The 26,753-nt window shown below is 46.0% G+C and overlaps 1 pseudogene; it reads right to left on the bottom strand.

Annotated features, from left to right (window-relative positions):
* LOC141154860 (mitochondrial fission regulator 2-like) overlaps positions 1–26,267 on the bottom strand; it is a 78,770-nt pseudogene extending 52,503 nt beyond the window's left edge.
* Positions 26,268–26,753: the final 486 nt, after the last annotated feature.

Here is a 26,753-nt window from a genome sequence, read left to right as displayed (position 1 = left end):
GTAACAGAGGCCCAGGCCTGGAAGAGGGAGAAGGAAGGAAGAGGAGCGGAGAAGGCTCCAGGAACGAGGAATGAAGGGATCCCAGGGGTGCGGACGGGTGAGTCGCCACCGCATGCCCGAATCCACCTGCGTGGAGGGGTCAGGCCAAAGGGGGAGACCGGTCCCCGAACTAGTGGAGGCAGGAAACGACCCTCAGCTAGAAACCGGAGGCTCTGACATTTTATGTGGCGCAGCCCCTCGCTACACCCGCTAGGAAGGCACCACATAGGGTCAGGGAAACTGGCGCCAAGTTTACCAAGAGGAGGCCCGAGGCAGCCGGACAGAAGTGTTGGTAAGAAAGGCCAGACAAAGGACACACAAAGGGGGTCCTGTGAAGTGCTCCAAAGTTATCTGGGAGTTGTCTGAGCCCCTCACCTGGTGAGCACAGTATGACGTGGGCAGCCGTTACCTGCAGACGTGGTCTGGATAATAAGAACTGTGAGTAAAGGCCCTGAACTGCATCACTGACTCCGTGTCGTTACTGCTGCTGCCCTGCACCATCACCCCCATCCTCCGCATACACTGCCCTGAGGCTATACTCCTCCCGTGGGGAGTTATGCTACGCTCTGCTGCACCCACAACACCAGCCTCAGCGGTCTGCCCTGTAGCGGCGGTTCACTCTGACCGCAATCCACGGGTGGCGTAGTCGGACATTTAAACATCAAAACCACATAAATAGTTCCGCCACTGGTTTGACCACCCTGAGCCACGGAACCGGGTCGCCGCCACGAAGACTACAACCACCAGCATCCACCAAAAAGGGTCCGGCTCCGGGTGTCCCAAGGCCCAGGGGGTGCGTCAGAACATTTTCATCACCTTTCACAATCACCAATGGGACAAGGCAGGGATGTCCTCTGTCCCCTCTCTTATACATCCTAGTGATGGAGCACCTGCTCTCATCAATTCGCCATAACCCCAATATTAGGTGGATTGAGGTGGGAGGCACCGAGTACAAGTGCTCTCTATTTGCTGATGATGTCCTAGTATATATCACTCAATCACATATATCCATCCATGCTGTTATGGCTGAAATAGATCACTTTGTTATATGGTAAAATTTTAAAATCAATGCAGCGAAGTCTGAGGCCCTCGATGTCTCCCTCCCCAAATCCATATAGGATTCCATCCAGTCCAACTTTCCCTTTGCCTGGCCCTCACAGGGTATCAAATACTTAGGAATTCCTATTCATAGAGACCTCTCCCATCTATGTTATCTTAATTTTGGGCCCTTTATTGAACAACTCCATACAGACCACGGTTGGCAAGTTAGAACTGTAAGATTCACTACGTGAACCACTGGTGTTTTGTGGAAAAGCACATGTACACTGCGTTCCAAATTATTATGCAAAAAGTGTTTAGGAGTGATAAGGGAAGAATTTGTTTGTTTGTCAGTTAAACTCATTGATGGTGATGTGTGTCAGGGCTCTTTATATCACTGTAAGCAATTGCAGACACCTGTGCTAATTAGTTTGGCAGGTGTGTCCAATGAAAGGCAAGACTACTTAAGAAGGCTCTCTCACATTATTAAGCAGCCTACATTTTCTGCCAAAATGGGAAAGGAAAAGGATGTGTCGGCTGCTGAGAAGCAACAAATTGTGGAGTGTTTAGGTCAAGGCATGACTACAATCAACATTGTGCGATGATCAGGATGAAGTGTCTTGGCAATCAAGAAGTATGTAGCTGATTCACAGTACACACGTGTGCGTGCTGATAAGGGCAAATTGAGGACTCTTTCCTACAGGCAATTACGTCAGGTTGAAAGAGCAGCGGCAAAAAAGCCTTGTCATAGCAGCAGACAAGTTTTTGAAGCTGCTTGTGCCTCCAACGTCCCCCGAACAACAAGATGCAGGGTCCTTCAGAGGTTTGCAGCTGTGCATACGCCATCATGTCGACCTCCTCTATCCACTTCACACAAGCAGAAACGGCTCCAGTGGGCCAAACATTACATGAAGACTGATTTCAAAACAGTTTTGTTCACGGATGAGTGCCGTGCAGCGCTCGATGGTCCAGATGGATGGAGTGGAGGATGGCTGGTTGATGGACACCCCACGCAAACACGGCTACAGCGCCAACAAGGAGGAGGTGGAGTAATGTTTTGGGCTGGAATCATGGGGAGAGAGATTGTGGGCCCCTTTAGGATCCTTGAAGGCGCTAAAGATGAACTCCATAATGTATGTGGATTTTCTCAAACAGCACTTCCTGCCATGGTTCAAGAAGAAGAACCGTGTATTTCACAGCAAGATCATTTTTCTGCATGATAATGCACCATCTCATGCTGCACATAAAACATCTGCATCTCTGGCTGATATGGGCATAAAAGGGGACAAACTTATGGTGTGACCCCCATGCTCCCCTGACCTCTACCCCATTCAGAACCTTTGGAGCATCATTAAAAGGAGTGTCTATGATGGCGGGAGGCAGTTCATATCTAAGCAACAGCTCTGGGAGGGTATTCTGTCCTCATGCAAAACAATTGAAGCAGAAACCATCCAAAACCTGACAAATTCAATGGACGAGAGAGTTCAGAAGCTCCTTTCGAACAAGAGGTCCTATGTGAAAATGTAACATCACATAGAATAAAGTTTTGAGTTGAAAACTGTTTGATTTCAGTTTCTAACAACCTGCTAATGCTTATAATTTCAAAAATGACCATTTTTTTGGTCTTTATTAAAATGAAAAGGTTGATCGAAAAGTTTGGGGGATCTAAGAGTGTGGCAACCCAGTAGTCATGATTACTTCGAATTCTGACAATATGAGGGTCATGCTGCAGGTAGTGCAGCAAGAAGGCACTTATGTGTCTTGCGCATCTCGGAGCCCCAAAATTATTTTCAGGGCTAGATGCAGCTAAAAATTATTTTTAATTTTAAATCTGGTGAAGCTTTAGTATAGATGGCCTAATAGGATCAGTGCTGCACACTGCTACAAAGCCCAAATTATTTTCCAGTCAAGATACAGATAAACATGATTAGTAATTTGAAAGCTTAAAACGGTTGGTAGGGTGATTTTAACCAATCATCAAGCTTTTACTCTCCCCAGGATGACACAGGGGTAGAAAAGTCATTTCGGATCCATGATTTGTTCATCTTTATGAACGTGAGTCTGTCTACATTATCAGTGGAGAGCCGCGTGCGCTTATCTGTCAGCAGACCACCAGCAGCGCTGAACACACGTTCAGACAGAACGCTGGCTGCGGGGCATGACAAGATCTCCAAGGCGTAAGTGGCTAGCTCCGGCCATTTATCCAGATTGGAAGCCCAAAAAGAGCAAGGGTCCAGTGACACAGTCGTGGCTTCAATGTTTACTTGGAGATACTCCTGTACCATCGTCTCTAGGCGTTGACTATGTGTCAGACTTCTTGTCTCCTGTGGCCTTGCAAAGGATGGGCTAAAAAAGTGGTGAAATGATTCCGCAAAATTGATGTTACCAGCAGATACTGTGGTTCTGTTACGGTTTGAGTGCTGAACACTTGACGGTCCCACGGTTGGCAAGTTGGAACTGTGAGATTCACTACGTGCACCACTGGTATTTTGTGGAAAAGCACATGTAAGATTCTGCAACAGTCTCTGCTGATACTCCTGCATGCGTGCATCCCTTTCTATGGCAGGAATAATTTCTGCAAATTTACTTTTGTACCGGGGATCTAACAGTGTGGCAACCCAGTAGTCAGGATTATTTCTAATTCTCACAATTCGAGGGTCATGTTGCAGGTAGTGCAGCAAGAAGGCACTCATGTGTGTTGCGCATCCAGGAGCACCAAGTCCCTGTTGTGTTGGTGGCAAGGTAACAATCATGCTTCCTTCCTCTGTCCTCTCCCCCCAACCTCGCACAACAGAAATGTGATCAAGGTCTCCCTCATCTGATAAGTCTTCCATCAGTTCGTCCTCCACTTCTTCCTGGGCTCCTGCACCTTCCTCACTAGTTTGGCTGCTACCATGCGCCCTGGTAAAACCATCTCCCCCACCCTCACATGCCTGCCGCCTTGGTGCTGCCGACCGTCTGGACCTTGCAGATGTTAGCCCTTCCGCATACAACTCCTCCTCCTCTACTTCCTCCACCTCCTCTTGTGCCACCACCTGACTCCGAATTCTGTTTAACATGTGCTCCAGCATGTAAATCACCGGAATAGTCATGCTGATAATGGCATCGTCAGCACTAAACATCTTCGTCGCCATTTCAAAACTGTGCAGAAGGGTGCATAGGTCCCTGATCTGAGACCACTCCTCCAGCGTGATTTGCCCCACCTCTGAATCTCGTTGGCCCAGGCTATACGTCAGAACGTATTGCACCAGGGCTTGTCGGTGCTGCCACAGTCGCTGCAACATGTGCAGAGTTGAATTCCACCGGGTAGGCACATCGCATTTTAGCCGGTGAAGTGGCAGGCCCAACGACTTCTGTAGAGATGTAAGTCGCTGAGCTGCGGGATGCGAACGGCGGAAGTGAGCACACAGCGACCGTGCCCTCTGCAGAAGGCCATCAAGTCTGGGATAGTGGGCTAAAAATTGCTGGACAACCAGGTTCAACACGTGAGCCATACAAGGCACGTGTGTGACATTGCCCCGGCGAAGGGCCGCACCCAGGTTTGCAGCATTGTCGCACACGGCCTTCCCTGGTTTCAGGTCCAGTGGAGACAACCATTCATGAAATTGGTTCTCCAGAGCTGACCACAACTCCTCAGCTGTGTGACTCACATTTCCCAGACATTTCAATGTAAAAACCGCCTGATGACGTTGAGCCCTACTGCCAGCATAGTAAGGAGGTGTGCAGGATCCCTTCTGCGCAGTTAGAAAGCTTGTGGCATGACCAGACAGGCTTTGGGTGCAGGTGGAAGACCGAGAGGAGGTTGAGGAGGCAGAAGCAGTGGAGGAACTTTGACATAAAGAGGATTGACGCACAACTCGTGGGGACGGCAAGACTTGGACAGCAGCCCCTTGTCCTGCTGTCACCATAGTTACCCAGTGCCCAGTCAGCGACATGTAACGCCCCTGTCCATGCCTACTCGTCCAAGTGTCTGTGGTGAAATGCACCCTGTCACACACAGAGTTTCTCAAAGAAGCGGTGATGTTGTGTGCGACATGCTGGTGGAGCGCAGGCACATCTTTCTTTGAGAAGTAGTGCCGACTGGGCATCTGGTACTGGGGCACTGCGACGGACATAAGGTCTCGAAAATCCTCTGTGTCCACCAGGCGGAAAGGCAGCATTTCTGTAGCCAAGAGCTTGCAGATGGTGAAATTCAACCTCTTAGCTTTCTCATGGCTAGGAGGAAATGGTCTTTTACTTGTCCACATCTGAGGGACCGAGGGCTGGCTATTGTGCTTAGACGGGGTTGATAAGGGTGTCCCCGGCAAACTGCCGGTCTGTGAGGAAGATGCAGGCGGACATGTTAGGTTGCCTTGATCCAAAGGAGGTGCTATCGATGTCGGACAGCGCTCAACACCAGCTGGTGTTACCACCTCCAAAGAAAATGATGACCTGCCAATCACGCTGGCTGTTGCGGGTAAAGAGGTGGCAGGTCTGCGCCCCAAAACAGGTGTGACTGCTGTCCCCCCAGTCACAGAGGATGAAGAGGCCGCGGATGCACAAGATATGGCAGACGGTGGTTGGCCCGGCCGGCTAGGCCGCATTGTAGCACACTGAGCTTCTCACTGCAACTTATGCTTCATGTCCATGTGTTCATGCATGAAGTACTCAAACTATGTATTTTTTGGCCTCTACTTAGCTTTTGCTGACAAATGTTACAGATAACACGAGTTGGGTCTTCTTTATCGATCTGAAAAAATGCCCAGGCTATGCAAGGCTTAGCACCCATGCGACCTGAAGAGCCACCACGACTTGTGGTGAGAGGCAGAGTTGTATTTGAGGATGCAGTTGTTGACGTGCTTCCAGTACTACGTCTCTGTCCAGGAAGGCGCAACCTGACCTCGTCGTCACTAGCATCTTCCTCCACCTCCTCTGCTGACCTCATCTCTTGGCTGACTGTGGGTTGACAGTAAGTGGGATCTCCAACCTCATCATCATCACCCTGTGCGTTATCACACCCATCGTCCTCAGAGCCAACCTGTTCCTGCCCTGACAAAAAACTAAAGTTGTCGCTCCAATCAGGTATTTGAGTCTTATCATCGTCTTCCTCATTGTCTCCACCAACAGGAGTTACAGTTTGGGAATGAGGGTCTACATTATGGTCAGAACCTTCTGCGTCTGGTCCTGGATCCGACTCATAAAGATTCTGGGCATCAGTGCAGATCATTTCCTCGTCTGGATTCACAGAAGCGCTGGAGTCGACCTCTGATTCCCAGGCTATAGTATGAGTAAACAGCTCTGCAAACTCAACCATCTGTTCTACCTCATACTCAGACGGGCAGCTGGAGATTTGGGAGCTGTGAGGAAGCAAGTGCGATTGGGGTGACACCTTTGAGGACTGGAGTATTTGTGATGTTGAAGTTGATGTGGAGGAGAGCCCACTTAAAGGAGCACTTGATATCCGTTGAAGCACCTGCTGTTTTTGTGCCTCATCTGGAATTTGTAGCGATTGGCGTGGCCGTAAGAAAGGGATCTTATCACATTGTCCGCTAAAAGAAGTAGACATTTTAGTTTGGCTGGAAGATGGTCTTTCTTCTGCAGATGTTACTGTTGCTTTAACACCTACCCCACGGACACAACCTTTTTTCCCCTTCCCAACACGCCTATTCCCCTTTCCACCAGCAGCAGGCCTTTTTCCACTCATTTTGGTGGTTAACTAATTCACAACTCTGGAGTTGTTTGCACAAAAAAACAATGGATGGGAACCGAGCAGAGCTGAGTGGCCAAACTGTGGTATTAGGCCAAAACTATTGGCTGGGTTAGATGCAGAAAAAAATTATATTCAATTTGCAACCTGATGGAGGTCAGTATAGATGGACTAGTAGAACAAGTCCCACACAAAGCTAGAAGCCCAAATATTTTTTCAGAGCTAGATGCAGAAAAAAATTATATTCAATTTGCAACCTGATGGAGGTCAGTATAGATGGACTAATAGAACAAGTCCCACACACAGCTAGAAGCCCAAATATTTTTTCAGAGGTACTGTAGATGCAGATAAAAATTATTTTTAATTTGCAACCTGATGGAGGTCAGTATAGATGGACTAATAGAGAAAGTCCGACACACTGCTAGAAGGCCAAATATTTTTTCAGAGCTAGATGCAGAAAAAAATTATATTCAGTTTGCAACCTGATGGAGGTCAGTATAGATGGACTAACAGAGAAAGTCCCACACACTGCTAGAAGGCCACATATTTTTTCAGAGGTAGATGCAGAAAAAAATATATTCAGTTTGCAACCTGATGGAGGTCTGTATAGATGGATTAATAGAACAAGTCCCACACACAGCTAGAAGCCCAAATATTTTTTCAGAGGTAGATGCAGATAAAAATTATTTTTAATTTGCAACCTGATGGAGGTCAGTATAGATGGACTAATAGAGAAAGTCCCACACACTGCTAGAAGGCCAAATATTTTTTCAGAGCAAGATGCATACAAAAAATTATTTTGAATTTGCAACCTGATGGAGGTCAGTATAGGTGGACTAATAGAACAAGTCCCACACACTGCTAGAAGGCCAAATATTTTTTCAGAGCTAGATGCAGAAAAAAATTATATTCAGTTTGCAACCTGATGGAGGTCTGTATAGATGGATTAATAGAACAAGTCCCACACACAGCTAGAAGCCCAAATATTTTTTCAGAGGTAGATGCAGATAAAAATTATTTTTAATTTGCAACCTGATGGAGGTCAGTATAGATGGACTAATAGAGAAAGTCCCACACACTGCTAGAAGGCCAAATATTTTTTCAGAGCTAGATGCATACAAAAAATTATTTTAAATTTGCAACCTGATGGAGGTCAGTATAGGTGGACTAATAGAACAAGTCCCACACACTGCTAGAAGGCCAAATATTTTTTCAGAGCTAGATGCAGAAAAAAATTATATTCAGTTTGCAACCTGATGGAGGTCTGTATAGATGGATTAATAGAACAAGACCCACACACAGCTAGAAGCCCAATATTTTTTCAGAGGTAGATGCAGAAAAAAATATATTCAGTTTGCAACCTGATGGAGGTCAGTATAGATGGACTAATACAACAAGTCCCACACACAGCTAGAAGCCCAATATTTTTTCAGAGGTAGATGCAGAAAAAAATATATTCAGTTTGCAACGTGATGGAGGTCAGTATAGATGGACTAATACAACAAGTCCCACACACAGCTAGAAGCCCAATATTTTTTCAGAGGTAGGTGCAGAAAAAAATATATTCAGTTTGCAATCTGATGGAGGTCAGTATAGATGGACTAATACAACAAGTCCCACACACAGCTAGAAGCCCAATATTTTTTCAGAGGTAGATGCAGAAAAAAATATATTCAGTTTGCAACCTGATGGAGGTCAGTATAGATGGACTAATACAACAAGTCCCACACACAGCTAGAAGCCCAATATTTTTTCAGAGGTAGATGCAGAAAAAAATATATTCAGTTTGCAACCTGATGGAGGTCAGTATAGATAGACTAATACAACAAGTCCCACACACAGCTAGAAGCCCAATATTTTTTCAGAGGTAGATGCAGAAAAAAATATATTCAGTTTGCAACCTGATGGAGGTCAGTATAGATGGACTAATACAACAAGTCCCACACACAGCTAGAAGCCCAATATTTTTTCAGAGGTAAATGCAGAAAAAAATATATTCAGTTTGCAACCTGATGGAGGTCTGTATAGATGGATTAATAGAACAAGTCCCACACACAGCTAGAAGCCCAATATTTTTTCAGAGCTAGATGCAGAAAAAAATTATATTCAATTTGCAACCTGATGGAGGTCAGTATAGATGGACTAATAGAACAAGTCCCACACACAGCTAGAAGCCCAAATATTTTTTCAGAGGTAGATGCAGAAAAAAATATATTCAGTTTGCAACCTGATGGAGGTCTGTATAGATGGATTAATAGAACAAGTCCCACATACAGCTAGAAGCCCAATATTTTTTCAGAGCTAGATGCAGAAAAAAATTATATTCAATTTGCAACCTGATGGAGGTCAGTATAGATGGACTAATAGAATGATGCTATGCTCAAAAGATTTTACTTCACTAGGTGCAGTAAAAAATTGGTATTCTAAACACAGGTGGTATATCTTGCAACACAGATAGGCTACTCCACTGACTAACACACTCTGCAATAGGCCAAAAAGGATTAGCTTTGCTAGATTCAGCCAAATGCTGTGAAAAAAACTTGCACAGCACTGGCACAGACCTGCCTGGCAAAAACTGATAGGAACTGATGTAACCTAGTCCTGAAAAGGACTCCAATTACAATTAGTCTTTACTCCCACAATCTATCTATTTAAGTGCACAGACCTCCCTGATAAAAGTCGTAGGAAATGCTGTAACCTAGTCCTTAAAAGGACTGCAATCACAACTATTCCCTACTCCCAAGCTATCTGTAGATTTGTGCGAAAATTGGCTTGAAATTAACAAGGTATAGCGCACACAGCAACAGCGGTGCCGTCTAACACGCAGCTGCAGCAGTGAGAAAATGGTGGCGACGGGGAAAATGGCTTGGTCTTATAGGGCAAGGACATGTGACATACACTGCCAATGACACATGCCCTTGCTTGTGTGAAAAAAAGCACTTCGCTCCGTGTGTGCGCTGCTGATAGGCTGACAGATTGCACCTCCCCACTGCAAATGCGGGAAAGAGAAAAAAAAATGGAGATCTTCATTGTTCCTGCAGAGATCCATCCCCTGCCCCTCCCCCCACCCCGCTGTACACTCAAACTGCGTATTAACATTAATTTTCATTATTACTGAGAAAAAATCCAGTTATGATTTTGGTGCACGAACATGTATCAAACATAACCTCGAACAGCCGAATTTTTCTCAAATTGTTCGTGTTCGCCGAACGGCTCGAACACCGCCCAAAACAGCTCGAATTTGAGATTGGCGAACAGTTCGAGTAGAACAACGCTCATCTCTATAGTTAACGACATCTTCCGAGATCTCCTGTATTCCTGCGTGGTGGTGTACCTGGACGATATCTTGGTGTTCTCCACGGATCTGCCCTCACACCGGAGGGATGTTCGTCAGGTTCTGCTGAGGCTCCGGAAGAATCGCCTGTATGCTAAATACAAGAAATGCCTCTTTGAGCAGACCTTCCTGCCGTTTCTGGGTTATATCATCTCCAAGACCGGACTGCGGATGGATCCAGAGACAGTGTCTGCCGTCTTAAAGTGGCCCCGACCGGAGGGGTTGAAGGCGATTCAACGGTTCCTGGGTTTCGCAAACTATTACCACCTCTTCATTCCTCATTTCTCCTCCCGGACTGCTCGCATCTCTGCGCGCACTCGTAAAGGAGCAAATCCCAGGAAATGGACTTCCGAGGAGGAGAAGACCTTCGTCTCCCTTAAACAAGCTTTCTCCTCCGCTCCTGTGCTATACCGTCTGGATTGCAACAAGCAGTTCTTCCTGGAGATTGATGCCTCCTCCTCCGGGGCCGAAGCAGTGCTCACCCAGAAATCCTCGTCCGGGCGAATGGTGACCTGCGGCTTCTTCTCCAAGCTCTTCTCCTCGTCCGAACGCAACTACTCCATAGGAGATCGAGAACTGCTGGCCATCAAATTAGCGCTGGAGGAGTGGCGCTATTTGCTTGAGGGGGCTCTGCACCTGGTGGTCATCTACACTGACCACAGTAATTGTCCACTGAGTTGTGTACCTAATCCTATCATGTGTAGTACAGTCTGCTGGGCTGTGTACGTAATCATATCATGTCATACATTCCACAAAGGCATGTACCCAGGGCCGGCGTCAGCACCCGGCGTACCCGGGCAAGTGCCGGGGCCCTGGAAAATCAGAAGGGCCCACCGCCCACTCACTGTCGGGGCCCACCGCCCACTCACTGCCAGGGCCCTGGCCGCTTCCTCGGCACCTGTTCAGTGACGCAGGCGCTCATTGATGGTGATGTGTGTCAGGGCTCTTTATATCACTGTAAACAATTGCAGACACCTGTGCTATTTAGTTTGGCAGGTGTGTCCAATGAAAGGCAAGACTACTTAAGAAGGCTCTCTCACATTATTAAGCAGCCTACATTTTCTGCCAAAATGTGAAAGAAAAAGGATGTGTCGGCTGCTGAGAAGCAACAAATTGTGGAGTGTTTAGGTCAAGGCATGACTACAATCAACATTGTGCGATGATCAGGATGAAGTGTCTTGGCAATCAAGAAGTATGTAGCTGATTCACAGTACACACGTGTGCGTGCTGATAAGGGCAAATTGAGGACTCTTTCCTACAGGCAATTACGTCAGGTTGAAAGAGCAGCGGCAAAAAAGCCTTGTCATAGCAGCAGACAAGTTTTTGAAGCTGCTTGTGCCTCCAACGTCCCCCGAACAACAAGATGCAGGGTCCTTCAGAGGTTTGCAGCTGTGCATACGCCATCCTGTCGACCTCCTCTATCCACTTCACACAAGCAGAAACGGCTCCAGTGGGCCAAACATTACATGAAGACTGATTTCAAAACAGTTTTGTTCACGGATGAGTGCCGTGCAGCGCTCGATGGTCCAGATGGATGGAGTGGAGGATGGCTGGTTGATGGACACCCCACGCAAACACGGCTACAGCGCCAACAAGGAGGAGGTGGAGTAATGTTTTGGGCTGGAATCATGGGGAGAGAGATTGTCGGCCCCTTTAGGATCCTTGAAGGCGCTAAAGATGAACTCCATAATGTATGTGGATTTTCTCAAACAGCACTTCCTGCCATGGTTCAAGAAGAAGAACCGTGTATTTCACAGCAAGATCATTTTTCTGCATGATAATGCACCATCTCATGCTGCACATAAAACATCTGCATCTCTGGCTGATATGGGCATAAAAGGGGACAAACTTATGGTGTGACCCCCATGCTCCCCTGACCTCTACCCCATTCAGAACCTTTGGAGCATCATTAAAAGGAGTGTCTATGATGGCGGGAGGCAGTTCACATCTAAGCAACAGCTCTGGGAGGGTATTCTGTCCTCATGCAAAACAATTGAAGCAGAAACCATCCAAAACCTGACAAATTCAATGGACGAGAGAGTTCAGAAGCTCCTTTCGAACAAGAGGTCCTATGTGAAAATGTAACATCACCTAGAATAAAGTTTTGAGTTGAAAACTGTTTGATTTCAGTTTCTAACAACCTGCTAATGCTTATAATTTCAAAAATGACCATTTTTTTGGTCTTTATTAAAATGAAAAGGTTGATCGAAAAGTTTGGGGGATCTAAGAGTGTGGCAACCCAGTAGTCATGATTACTTCGAATTCTGACAATATGAGGGTCATGCTGCAGGTAGTGCAGCAAGAAGGCACTTATGTGTCTTGCGCATCTCGGAGCCCCAAAATTATTTTCCGGGCTAGATGCAGCTAAAAATTATTTTTAATTTTAAATCTGGTGAAGCTTTAGTATAGATGGCCTAATAGGATCAATGCTGCACACTGCTACAAAGCCCAAATTATTTTCCAGTCAAGATACAGATAAACATGATTAGTAATTTGAAAGCTTAAAACGGTTGGTAGGGTGATTTTAACCAATCATCAAGCTTTTACTCTCCCCAGGATGACACAGGGGTAGAAAAGTCATTTCGGATCCATGATTTGTTCATCTTTATGAACGTGAGTCTGTCTACATTATCAGTGGAGAGCCGCGTGCGCTTATCTGTCAGCAGACCACCAGCAGCGCTGAACACACGTTCAGACAGAACGCTGGCTGCGGGGCATGACAAGATCTCCAAGGCGTAAGTGGCTAGCTCCGGCCATTTATCCAGATTGGAAGCCCAAAAAGAGCAAGGGTCCAGTGACACAGTCGTGGCTTCAATGTTTACTTGGAGATACTCCTGTACCATCGTCTCTAGGCGTTGACTATGTGTCAGACTTCTTGTCTCCTGTGGCCTTGCAAAGGATGGGCTAAAAAAGTGGTGAAATGATTTCGCAAAATTGATGTTACCAGCAGATACTGTGGTTCTGTTACGGTTTGAGTGCTGAACACTTGACGGTCCCACGGTTGGCAAGTTGGAACTGTGAGATTCACTACGTGCACCACTGGTATTTTGTGGAAAAGCACATGTAAGATTCTGCAACAGTCTCTGCTGATACTCCTGCATGCGTGCATCCCTTTCTATGGCAGGAATAATTTCTGCAAATTTACTTTTGTACCGGGGATCTAACAGTGTGGCAACCAATTAGTCAGGATTATTTCTAATTCTCACAATTCGAGGGTCATGTTGCAGGTAGTGCAGCAAGAAGGCACTCATGTGTGTTGCGCATCCAGGAGCACCAAGTCCCTGTTGTGTTGGTGGCAAGGTAACAATCATGCTTCCTTCCTCTGTCCTCTCCCCCCAACCTCGCACAACAGAAATGTGATCAAGGTCTCCCTCATCTGATGAGTCTTCCATCAGTTCGTCCTCCACTTCTTCCTGGGCTCCTGCACCTTCCTCACTAGTTTGGCTGCTACCATGCGCCCTGGTAAAACCATCTCCCCCACCCTCACATGCCTGCCGCCTTGGTGCTGCCGACCGTCTGGACCTTGCAGATGTTAGCCCTTCCGCATACAACTCCTCCTCTTCTACTTCCTCCACCTCCTCTTGTGCCACCACCTGACTCCGAATTCTGTTTAACATGTGCTCCAGCATGTAAATCACCGGAATAGTCATGCTGATAATGGCATCGTCAGCACTAAACATCTTCGTCGCCATTTCAAAACTGTGCAGAAGGGTGCATAGGTCCCTGATCTGAGACCACTCCTCCAGCGTGATTTGCCCCACCTCTGAATCTCGTTGGCCCAGGCTATACGTCAGAACGTATTGCACTAGGGCTTGTCGGTGCTGCCACAGTCGCTGCAACATGTGCAGAGTTGAATTCCATCGGGTAGGCACATCGCATTTTAGCCGGTGAAGTGGCAGGCCCAACGACTTCTGTAGAGATGTAAGTCGCTGAGCTGCGGGATGCGAACGGCGGAAGTGAGCACACAGCGACCGTGCCCTCTGCAGAAGGCCATCTAGTCTGGGATAGTGGGCTAAAAATTGCTGGACAACCAGGTTCAACACGTGAGCCATACAAGGCACGTGTGTGACATTGCCCCGGCGAAGGGCCGCACCCAGGTTTGCAGCATTGTCGCACACGGCCTTCCCTGGTTTCAGGTCCAGTGGAGACAACCATTCATGAAATTGGTTCTCCAGAGCTGACCACAACTCCTCAGCTGTGTGACTCACATTTCCCAGACATTTCAATGTAAAAACCGCCTGATGACGTTGAGCCCTACTGCCAGCATAGTAAGGAGGTGTGCAGGATCCCTTCTGCGCAGTTAGAAAGCTTGTGGCATGACCAGACAGGCTTTGGGTGCAGGTGGAAGACCGAGAGGAGGTTGAGGAGGCAGAAGCAGTGGAGGAACTTTGAGATAAAGAGGATTGACGCACAACTCGTGGGGACGGCAAGACTTGGACAGCAGCCCCTTGTCCTGCTGTCACCATAGTTACCCAGTGCCCAGTCAGCGACATGTAACGCCCCTGTCCATGCCTACTCGTCCAAGTGTCTGTGGTGAAATGCACCCTGTCACACACAGAGTTTCTCAAAGAAGCGGTGATGTTGTGTGCGACATGCTGGTGGAGCGCAGGCACACCTTTCTTTGAGAAGTAGTGCCGACTGGGCATCTGGTACTGGGGCACTGCGACGGACATAAGGTCTCGAAAATCCTCTGTGTCCACCAGGCGGAAAGGCAGCATTTCTGTAGCCAAGAGCTTGCAGATGGTGAAATTCAACCTCTTAGCATTCTCATGGCTAGGAGGAAATGGTCTTTTACTTGTCCACATCTGAGGGACCGAGGGCTGGCTATTGTGCTTAGACGGGGTTGATAAGGGTCTCCCCGGCAAACTGCCGGTCTGTGAGGAAGATGCAGGCGGACATGTTAGGTTGCCTTGATCCAAAGGTGGTGCTATCGATGTCGGACAGCGCTCAACACCAGCTGGTGTTACCACCTCCAAAGAAAATGATGACCTGCCAATCACGCTGGCTGTTGCGGGTAAAGAGGTGGCAGGTCTGCGCCCCAAAACAGGTGTGACTGCTGTCCCCCCAGTCACAGAGGATGAAGAGGCCGCGGATGCACAAGATATGGCAGACGGTGGTTGGCCCGGCCGGCTAGGCCGCATTGGAGCACACTGAGCTTCCCCCTGCAACTTATGCTTCATGTCCATGTGCCGGTTCATGCATGAAGTACTCAAACTATGTATTTTTTGGCCTCTACTTAGCTTTTGCTGACAAATGTTACAGATAACACGAGTTGGGTCATCTTTATCGATCTGAAAAAATGCCCAGGCTATGCAAGGCTTAGCACCCATGCGACCTGAAGAGCCACCACGACTTGTGGTGAGAGGCAGAGTTGTGTTTGAGGATGCAGTTGTTGACGTGCTTCCAGTACTACGTCTCTGTCCAGGAAGGCGCAACCTGACCTCGTCGTCACTAGCATCTTCCTCCACCTCCTCTGCTGACCTCATCTCTTGGCTGACTGTGGGTTGACAGTAAGTGGGATCTCCAACCTCATCATCATCACCCTGTGCGTTATCACACCCGTCGTCCTCAGAGCCAACCTGTTCCTGCCCTGACAAAAAACTAAAGTTGTCGCTCCAATCAGGTATTTGAGTCTTATCATCGTCTTCCTCATTGTCTCCACCAACAGGAGTTACAGTTTGGGAATGAGGGTCTACATTATGGTCAGAACCTTCTGCGTCTGGTCCTGGATCCGACTCATAAAGATTCTGGGCATCAGTGCAGATCATTTCCTCGTCTGGATTCACAGAAGCGCTGGAGTCGACCTCTGATTCCCAGGCTATAGTATGAGTAAACAGCTCTGCAGACTCAACCATCTGTTCTACCTCATACTCAGACGGGCAGCTGGAGATTTGGGAGCTGTGAGGAAGCAAGTGCGATTGGGGTGACACCTTTGAGGACTGGAGTATTTGTGATGTTGAAGTTGATGTGGAGGAGAGCCCACTTAAAGGAGCACTTGATATCCGTTGAAGCACCTGCTGTTTTTGTGCCTCATCTGGAATTTGTAGCGATTGGCGTGACCGTAAGAAAGGGATCTTATCACATTGTCCGCTAAAAGAAGTAGACATTTTAGTTTGGCTGGAAGATGGTCTTTCTTCTGCAGATGTTACTGTTGCTTTAACACCTACCCCACGGACACAACCTTTTTTCCCCTTCCCAACACGCCTATTCCCCTTTCCACCAGCAGCAGGCCTTTTTCCACTCATTTTGGTGGTTAACTAATTCACAACTCTGGAGTTGTTTGCACAAAAAAACAATGGATGGGAACCGAGCAGAGCTGAGTGGCCAAACTGTGGTATTAGGCCAAAACTATTGGCTGGGTTAGATGCAGAAAAAAATTATATTCAATTTGCAACCTGATGGAGGTCAGTATAGATGGACTAGTAGAACAAGTCCCACACACAGCTAGAAGCCCAAATATTTTTTCAGAGCTAGATGCAGAAAAAAATTATATTCAATTTGCAACCTGATGGAGGTCAGTATAGATGGACTAATAGAACAAGTCCCACACACAGCTAGAAGCCCAAATATTTTTTCAGAGGTACTGTAGATGCAGATAAAAATTATTTTTAATTTGCAACCTGATGGAGGTCAGTATAGATGGACTAATAGAGAAAGTCCGACACACTGCTAGAAGGCCAAATATTTTTTCAGAGCTAGATGCAGAAAAAAATTATATTCAGTTTGCAACCTGATGGAGGTCAGTATAGATGGACTAACAGAGAAAGTCCCACACACTGCTAGAAGGCCACATATTTTTTCAGAGGTAGATGCAGAAAAAAATATATTCAGTTTGCAACCTGATGGAGGTCTGTATAGATGGATTAATAGAACAAGTCCCACACACAGCTAGAAGCCCAAATATTTTTTCAGAGGTAGATGCAGATAAAAATTATTTTTAATTTGCAACCTGATGGAGGTCAGTATAGATGGACTAATAGAGAAAGTCCCACACACTGCTAGAAGGCCAAATATTTTTTTCAGAGCAAGATGCATACAAAAAATTATTTTGAATTTGCAACCTGATGGAGGTCAGTATAGGTGGACTAATAGAACAAGTCCCACACACTGCTAGAAGGCCAAATATTTTTTCAGAGCTAGATGCAGAAAAAAATTATATTCAGTTTGCAACCTGATGGAGGTCTGTATAGATGGATTAATAGAACAAGTCCCACACACAGCTAGAAGCCCAAATATTTTTTCAGAGGTAGATGCAGATAAAAATTATTTTTAATTTGCAACCTGATGGAGGTCAGTATAGATGGACTAATAGAGAAAGTCCCACACACTGCTAGAAGGCCAAATATTTTTTCAGAGCTAGATGCATACAAAAAATTATTTTAAATTTGCAACCTGATGGAGGTCAGTATAGGTGGACTAATAGAACAAGTCCCACACACTGCTAGAAGGCCAAATATTTTTTCAGAGCTAGATGCAGAAAAAAATTATATTCAGTTTGCAACCTGATGGAGGTCTGTATAGATGGATTAATAGAACAAGACCCACACACAGCTAGAAGCCCAATATTTTTTCAGAGGTAGATGCAGAAAAAAATATATTCAGTTTGCAACCTGATGGAGGTCAGTATAGATGGACTAATACAACAAGTCCCACACACAGCTAGAAGCCCAATATTTTTTCAGAGGTAGATGCAGAAAAAAATATATTCAGTTTGCAACCTGATGGAGGTCAGTATAGATGGACTAATACAACAAGTCCCACACACAGCTAGAAGCCCAATATTTTTTCAGAGGTAGATGCAGAAAAAAATATATTCAGTTTGCAATCTGATGGAGGTCAGTATAGATGGACTAATACAACAAGTCCCACACACAGCTAGAAGCCCAATATTTTTTCAGAGGTAGATGCAGAAAAAAATATATTCAGTTTGCAACCTGATGGAGGTCAGTATAGATGGACTAATACAACAAGTCCCACACACAGCTAGAAGCCCAATATTTTTTCAGAGGTAGATGCAGAAAAAAATATATTCAGTTTGCAACCTGATGGAGGTCAGTATAGATGGACTAATACAACAAGTCCCACACACAGCTAGAAGCCCAATATTTTTTCAGAGGTAGATGCAGAAAAAAATATATTCAGTTTGCAACCTGATGGAGGTCAGTATAGATGGACTAATACAACAAGTCCCACACACAGCTAGAAGCCCGATATTTTTTCAGAGGTAAATGCAGAAAAAAATATATTCAGTTTGCAACCTGATGGAGGTCTGTATAGATGGATTAATAGAACAAGTCCCACACACAGCTAGAAGCCCAATATTTTTTCAGAGCTAGATGCAGAAAAAAATTATATTCAATTTGCAACCTGATGGAGGTCAGTATAGATGGACTAATAGAACAAGTCCCACACACAGCTAGAAGCCCAAATATTTTTTCAGAGGTAGATGCAGAAAAAAATATATTCAGTTTGCAACCTGATGGAGGTCTGTATAGATGGATTAATAGAACAAGTCCCACACACAGCTAGAAGCCCAATATTTTTTCAGAGCTAGATGCAGAAAAAAATTATATTCAATTTGCAACCTGATGGAGGTCAGTATAGATGGACTAATAGAATGATGCTATGCTCAAAAGATTTTACTTCACTAGGTGCAATAAAAAAATTGGTATTCTATACACAGGTGGTATATCTTGCAACACAGATAGGCTACTCCACTGACTAACACACTCTGCAATAGGCCAAAAAGGATTAGCTTTGCTAGATTCAGCCAAATGCTGTGAAAAAAACTTGCACAGCACTGGCACAGACCTGCCTGGCAAAAACTGATAGGAACTGATGTAACCTAGTCCTGAAAAGGACTCCAATTACAATTAGTCTTTACTCCCACAATCTATCTATTTAAGAGCACAGACCTCCCTGATAAAAGTCGTAGGAAATGCTGTAACCTAGTCCTTAAAAGGACTGCAATCACAACTATTCCCTACTCCCAAGCTATCTGTAGATTTGTGCGAAAATTGGCTTGAAATTAACAAGGTATAGCGCACACAGCAACAGCGGTGCCGTCTAACACGCACCTGCAGCAGTGAGAAAATGGTGGCGACGGGGAAAATGGCTTGGTCTTATAGGGCAAGGACATGTGACATACACTGCCAATGACACATGCCCTTGCTTGTGTGAAAAAAAGCACTTCGCTCCGTGTGTGCGCTGCTGATAGGCTGAAAGATTGCACCTCCCCACTGCAAATGCGGGAAAGAGAAAAAAAAATGGAGATCTTCATTGTTCCTGCAGAGATCCATCCCCTGCCCCTCCCCCCACCCCGCTGTACACTCAAACTGCGTATTAACATTAATTTTCATTATTACTGAGAAAAAATCCAGTTATGATTTTGGTGCACGAACAGTTATCAAACATAACCTCGAACAGCCGAATTTTTCTCAAATTGTTCGTGTTCGCCGAACGGCTCGAACACCGCCCAAAACAGCTCGAATTTGAGATTGGCGAACAGTTCGAGTAGAACAACGCTCATCTCTATAGTTAACGACATCTTCCGAGATCTCCTGTATTCCTGCGTGGTGGTGTACCTGGACGATATCTTGGTGTTCTCCACGGATCTGCCCTCACACCGGAGGGATGTTCGTCAGGTTCTGCTGAGGCTCCGGAAGAATCGCCTGTATGCTAAATACAAGAAATGCCTCTTTGAGCAGACCTTCCTGCCGTTTCTGGGTTATATCATCTCCGAGACCGGACTGCGGATGGATCCAGAGACAGTGTCTGCCGTCTTAAAGTGGCCCCGACCGGAGGGGTTGAAGGCGATTCAACGGTTCCTGGGTTTCGCAAACTATTACCACCTCTTCATTCCTCATTTCTCCTCCCGGACTGCTCGCATCTCTGCGCGCACTCGTAAAGGAGAAAATCCCAGGAAATGGACTTCCGAGGAGGAGAAGACCTTCGTCTCCCTTAAACAAGCTTTCTCCTCCGCTCCTGTGCTATACCGTCTGGATTGCAACAAGCAGTTCTTCCTGGAGATTGATGCCTCCTCCTCCGGGGCCGAAGCAGTGCTCACCCAGAAATCCTCGTCCGGGCGAATGGTGACCTGCGGCTTCTTCTCCAAGCTCTTCTCCTCGTCCGAACGCAACTACTCCATAGGAGATCGAGAACTGCTGGCCATCAAATTAGCGCTGGAGGAGTGGCGCTATTTGATTGAGGGGGCTCTGCACCTGGTGGTCATCTACACTGACCACAGTAATTGTCCACTGAGTTGTGTACCTAATCCTATCATGTGTAGTACAGTCTGCTGGGCTGTGTACGTAATCATATCATGTCATACATTCCACAAAGGCATGTACCCAGGGCCGGTGTCAGCACCCGGCGTACCCGGGCAAGTGCCGGGGCCCTGGAAAATCAGAAGGGCCCACCGCCCACTCACTGTCGGGGCCCACCGCCCACTCACTGCCAGGGCCCTGGCCGCTTCCTCGGCACCTGTTCAGTGACGCAGGCGCTGCTTGATTGCCGGCACTCCCCCAGTCCCAGACATGGCCGCGTGGTGTGCGGCTGTGTATGCTAGTAATGACACGGAAGGGTCGACGGCACTGCACCTTCAATTGTGCTTGTGTGTCGTTCCTGTCATTATTAGCAGACACTGCCGCACAGCGCCATGTCTGGGGGAGTGCCGGCAATCAAGCACCGTCGGAGGTCCTGCACAGATGGGGGGGAGCGGCCCGGACCCGACCGCAAGTGGGCCCCTCTGATTGTCCAGGGCCATGATGTCTGTGACACGCCGGGGGCCCTGCACTGCCCCATACCTGAGGATCTGCTGGACAGGACACTGGACCGGGGACAGGTGAGTGAAGCTTCCCCAATCCCCATATTAAAAATATTTGTAATGGGTCTGTGTGAGTGCATGTATGTGAATGTCAGTGTGTATAACGGTGTATATATATTTGTCTGTTTTATATATGTTTTTAAGAATTTGTGTAAAAATGTGTGTATGTCTGTATGTGTACATATCTGTGTACCGTGTGTGCGTGCGTGTGTCTGCGTACCGTGTGTGCGTGCATATGTCTGCGTACCGTGTGTGCGTGCATATGTCTCCATACCGTGTCTGCGTGCATATGTCTCTGTACCGTGTGTGCGTGCATATGTCTGCGTACCGTGTGTGCGTGCATATGTCTGTGTACCGTGTGTGCGTGCATATGTCTGCATACCGTGTGTGCGTGCATATGTCTGCGTACCGTGTGTGTGCATGCATATGTCTGCGTACTGTGTGTGCGTGCATATGTCTGCGTACCGTGTGTGTGCGTGCATATGTCTGCGTACTGTGTGTGCGTGCATATGTCTGCGTACCGTGTGTGTGCGCGCATATGTCTGCGTACCGTGTGTGTGCGTGCATATGTCTCCGTACCGTGTGTGCGTGCATATGTCTGCGTACCGTGTGTGCGTGCATATGTCTCCGTACTGTGTGTGCGTGCATATGTCTGCGTACCGTGTGTGCGTGCATATGTCTGCGTACCGTGTGTGCGTGCATGTCTGCGTACGTGTGTGCGTGCATATGTCTCCGTACCGTGTGTGCGTGCATATGTCTGCGTACCGTGTGTGCGTGCATAGGTCTGTGTACCGTGTGTGCGTGCATATGTCTGCATACCGTGTGTGCGTGCATATGTCTGCGTACCGTGTGTGTGCGTGCATATGTCTGCGTACCGTGTGTGCGTGCATATGTCTGCATACCGTGTGTGCGTGCATATGTCTGCGTACCGTGTGTGTGCGTGCATATGTCTGCGTACTGTGTGTGCGTGCATATGTCTGCGTACCGTGTGTGTGCGCGCATATGTCTGCGTACCGTGTGTGTGCGCATGTCTGCATATGTGAAGGATGAGGTGGCAGGCTGGGCCCTGTGTACTATATATATATTTCTCCCCCATATCTCTGCATCATGAATCGTGTATGTGTTAAAAGGGCCCACTGAGACTCTTTCGCCCGGGGCCCAGAAAAACCTGGAGCCGGCCCTGCATATACCTAATGTTATGTGTGATAAAGTTCATGTATCTAATCCTATCTTGTGAGATGCAGTCTGCAGAGCCATGTATCTAATCGTATCATCTGTGATATAACATTGTGGTCAAAAACTAAAGGACTCTGGACTGTGATCCTAAACTTCATCCTCCTTTATCCTTTTGCAAACACTCAGAAGGAAGGGGGGGGTGTCAGACACATGGAGCAGATCCCCCATATTTACTGCAGTCATAATGCCAGTTAACACTACATTAGTTTTTTTTGGCAAATATCAGCAACTCTATCCCTACTACTTAATGGTTGGGAATATCAGAACTTTATTTTAGTTATTTTATACTATTAAAACACAAATTAAATATTAAAAAAAAAAAGTAAAAAAAACTTTAATACTTTACATTTTTCCGTGCATTGCATTGTAAAATCTGTCTGCAGTCCCAGCTCTTGAAAGCTGGTACCTGCATGCAAACCTTCATGTGACATAACAATACCACACTGGCCAGGACCTACCTGCTGTGCCATCATGGATGTGACGCTAAAACATAGGGCCACATTTTTATGTTGGTTGTTGAAACATTTCTTCACTATGCGAAGCTGCATGTAGCCACCAATGGGTAAGTGTAGCATTATACTATGGCCATTTAAACCCCCTTCCCCGTGTAATGCATGTGCCAGCTCGGGTAACGTGGTGCTTTTGCTCAGACACAAAGGGGGTCCCTATTCTGCTAGCTATTGCAATTAATTCAGCTTATATAGTGACATTACGTATCTGGGGTACATTACAGTAAGTTATCCATGCCCCACTATTTAACAAAGTGCCAGAGCGGGCAAGATGTCACCACATTTTTTGCACAAATACACCCTGCTTCAAATTTATTTTTAATTTTTGGCACCAGAGAAACGGCATTGAAGGAACGATGAATTGCCCCCATAATTTTCTAGATGTTGGCATTAAAAGATAAAGCATTCATTACTATAGCTGCATATCAATTCCTTCAAATAGCACATGAGGAAGACGACTTGCAATAGCACGTACAAAACTCCGTCTGCGGGTAAACCGTTCCCATACTGGCACTAGCTGGGAAAAAGAGAATAGAATTTTTCTTTTTAAAGGGCAAAAACAAACAATATTGAGATCATCAGTAGTCACTAAGATCAGAAATACAACCATGGCGGCTGACAATTATCAGTGCAGGGATTGTCCTATAAAAGGAAATTTCACGCCTATACAGTGGTGGCCAAAAGTATTGGCACCCCTGCAATTCTGTCAGATAATACTCAGTTTCTTCCTGAAAATGATTGCAATCACAAATTCTTTGGTATTATTCTCTTCATTTAATTTGTCTTCAATGAAAAAACACAAAAAGAATTGTCCTAAAACCAAATTGGATATAATTCCACACCAAATCTAAAAAAGGGGGTGGACAAAAGTATTGGCACTGTTTGAAAAATCATGTGATGCTTCTCTAATTCGTGTAATTAACAGCACCTGTAACTTACCTGTGGCACCTAACAGGTGTTGGCAATAACTAAATCACACTTGCAGCCAGTTAACATGGATTAAAGTTGACTCAACCTCTGTCCTGTGTCCTTGTGTGTACCACATAGAGCATGGAGAAAAGAAAGAAGACCAAAGAACTGTCTGAGGACTTGAGAAACCAAATTGTGAGGAAGCATGAGCAATCTCAAGGCTACAAGTCCATCTCCAAAGACCTGAATGTTCCTGTGTCTTCCGTGCGCAGTGTCATCAAGAAGTTTAAAGCCCATGGCACTGTGGCTAACCTCCCTAGGTGTGGACGGAATAGAAAGATTGACGAGAGATTTCAACGCAAGATTGTGCGGATGGTGGATAAAGAACCTCGACTAACATCCAAACAAGTTCAAGCTGCCCTGCAGTCTGAGGGTACAACAGTGTCAACCCGTACTATCCGTCGGCGTCTGAATGAAAACGGACTGTACTCAGGAAGACCCCACTTCTTAACCCGAGACATAAAAAGCCAGGCTGGAGTTTGCCAAAACTTACCTGAGAAAGCCTAAAACGTTTTGGAAGAATGTTTTCTGGTCAGATGAGACAAAATTAGAGGTTTTTGGGAAAAAGCATCAACATAGAGTGTACAGGGAAAAAAAAGAGACATTCAAAGAAAAGAACACGTTCCCTACAGTCAAACATGGCGGAGGTTCCCTGATGTTTTGGGTTGCTTTGCTGCCTCTGGCACTGGACTGCTTGACCGTCTGCATGGCATTATTAAGTCTGAAGACTACCAACAAATTTTGCAGCATAATGTAGGGCCCAGTGTGAGAAAGCTGGGTCTCCCTCGGAGGTCATGGGTCTTCCAGCAGGACAATGACCCAAAACACACTTCCAAAAGCACTATAAAATGGTTTGAGGGAAAGCATTGGAGACTTCTAAGGTGGCCAGCAATGAGTCCAGACCTGAATCCCATAGAACACCTGTCTAGAGATCTCAAAATGGCAGTTTGGAGAAGGCACCCTTCAAATATCAGGGACCTGGAGCAGTTTGCCAAAGAAGAATGGTCTACAATTCCAGCAGAGCATTGTAAGAAACTCATTGATGGTTACCGGAAGCGGCAGTTATTTTGGCTAAAGGTTGTGCAACCAAGTATTAGGCTGAGGGTGCCAATACTTTTGTCTGGCCCATTTTTGGAGTTTTGTGTGAAATGATCAATGATTTCATTTTTGCTTCATTCTCTTTTGTGTTTTTTCCTTGCAAGCAAATTAAATGAAGATAATAATACCAAAGAATTTGTGATTGCAATCATTTCAGGAAGAAACTGAGTATTATCTGACAGAATTGCACTGGTGCCAATACTTTTGGCCACCACTGTACAAGAATTCCCACTCCAGAAATTGTAGTTGTTTTTTTTTTATTATTTCACCCTTTTTTTAGTTATCAGTAATGTGCATCTTAAATACTTATTGATTGCTGTCTTCTGCCGTTTCCAGCGCTGATCCAGTTCTCCCCTGTATCATGTGACTACAGTTCTCCCTTACTGGCTCACACCGCAGACCTTTAGTTCCTTTCTTAATGTAAGTCTATGAGAGCTTCACGCCGAACCTCAAACTTATATTGAGAAAGTGAGAGACAAAGAAACGCTGTGGTGATCCGGCTAGTGATATCTCCGTTCACATGAGACAGGAGAGTATCTGAGCGGTGCTGGAAACGGTAGAAGATGACAACCGGTAGGTAAATTAATGCGCACACTTTACTTATAACTAACAAGGGTGAAATATATGAAAAATAGAAAGCTGGAAATTAACTTTAAGAATGTCTGATTATTGGGGACCTACTGATCTTCAGAACAGGGGTCCAGTGACCCCTTCTCCTTCCATGGTGAGGAGGTTGAATAGAGTGGTGACTATGGAGATATTGCCCTGTACTCAGTCTCAAACACTGAAGGAAGTGGCTCTAATATGCTGGACAGTCTGAATGCATATGCCATCACTCATTAGTCCCTGTCTGAATGAGGCTCACAATCCAATTTCCCTGTCTCATACACACACTAGGGTGAATTCCATAGGATGACACTGTATCAGAATGGTTGTGGAGTGTGGGAGAAGAGCAGAGGAAGCTACAGACAGTCAGATATTTCCTGGGCAGCAGAGGACAATCAGGTGAACATCACACAAGTCACCAGCGCAGAGTCCTTCTTACGGATTGGCTCTTCACTTCGGCACATACAGGGTGCTCCCTGTCGCCTATAACATCTATATGCCAGAAAAGCCACATGGTTGGGGGTTGTCTTCATGAGACCCTCGCCACCCCATGATGTACACTTAGTGATGGCTGACAGGCCTTTACCTAAGTTTAGTTATACACTTCCTAGAAAGCAAGCAGCAGCACGGGTCTATGCGTGTCTCTAGTTCTTTCTCAGATCTTCCCTTTCCATAGACTTTAAAAGACAGCTGTAATCAGATCCCTCAGTGAGCTATCAGTCTGTCTTGTTTTCACTGAGACAGATTTAAAGGGTTTATCCAGGACTAAATTATTTTGTTGCTATCAGCAGGTAGTTGCTAACTATCTGCTTGTTGTATCCGGCGCCGGCTCAAAGCAGTCACCGACCGCTCCTGTCGGCGATTCAGCTGCTCCAGGTCAACACAGCACCTCTTTTTCCGGGCTGCTATGTTGACTGTTGACGTCATGCTGATTGACAGCTGGATTCCCGCAGTTAGGCAGTGAGGAGCCGGCTGTCAGCACAGTGTCAGTAGTCAACAGAGCAGAGCGGAAGAGAAGCAGCTGCCGCAGAATTGGTCTGTGACCCCTTAGTAACTACCTGCCTGCTTGCTGTAAAAAAAAATAATATAGTCCTGGATAATGCCTTTAACAGTATGATAACTTTAGGAGGAAGGGGGAGGAGATGAAGTGGCTCATAAGTGGAGAAAGAAGCACTTTTCTCTCAAATACATTACAAAGTTTCTTACACAGCTTATTGCCAGGGCAGTGGACCTGGTAAAGGGTTTTTGCTGTATTTTACATACAGTACAGACCAAAAGTGTGGACACACCTTCTCATTAAAATATTTTTCTGTATTTTCTTGACTATGAAAATTGTACATTCACACTGAAGGCATCAAAACTATGAATTAACACAAGTGGAATTATATACTTAACAAAAAAGTGTGAAACAAC

This window comes from Phyllobates terribilis, unplaced genomic scaffold (genome assembly GCF_046119375.1).
Source record: "Phyllobates terribilis strain yellow unplaced genomic scaffold, ASM4611937v1 Scaffold_1__5_contigs__length_1240528914, whole genome shotgun sequence".
Taxonomy (NCBI): domain Eukaryota; kingdom Metazoa; phylum Chordata; class Amphibia; order Anura; family Dendrobatidae; genus Phyllobates; species Phyllobates terribilis.
This window is presented reverse-complemented; position numbering and strand designations above follow the sequence as displayed.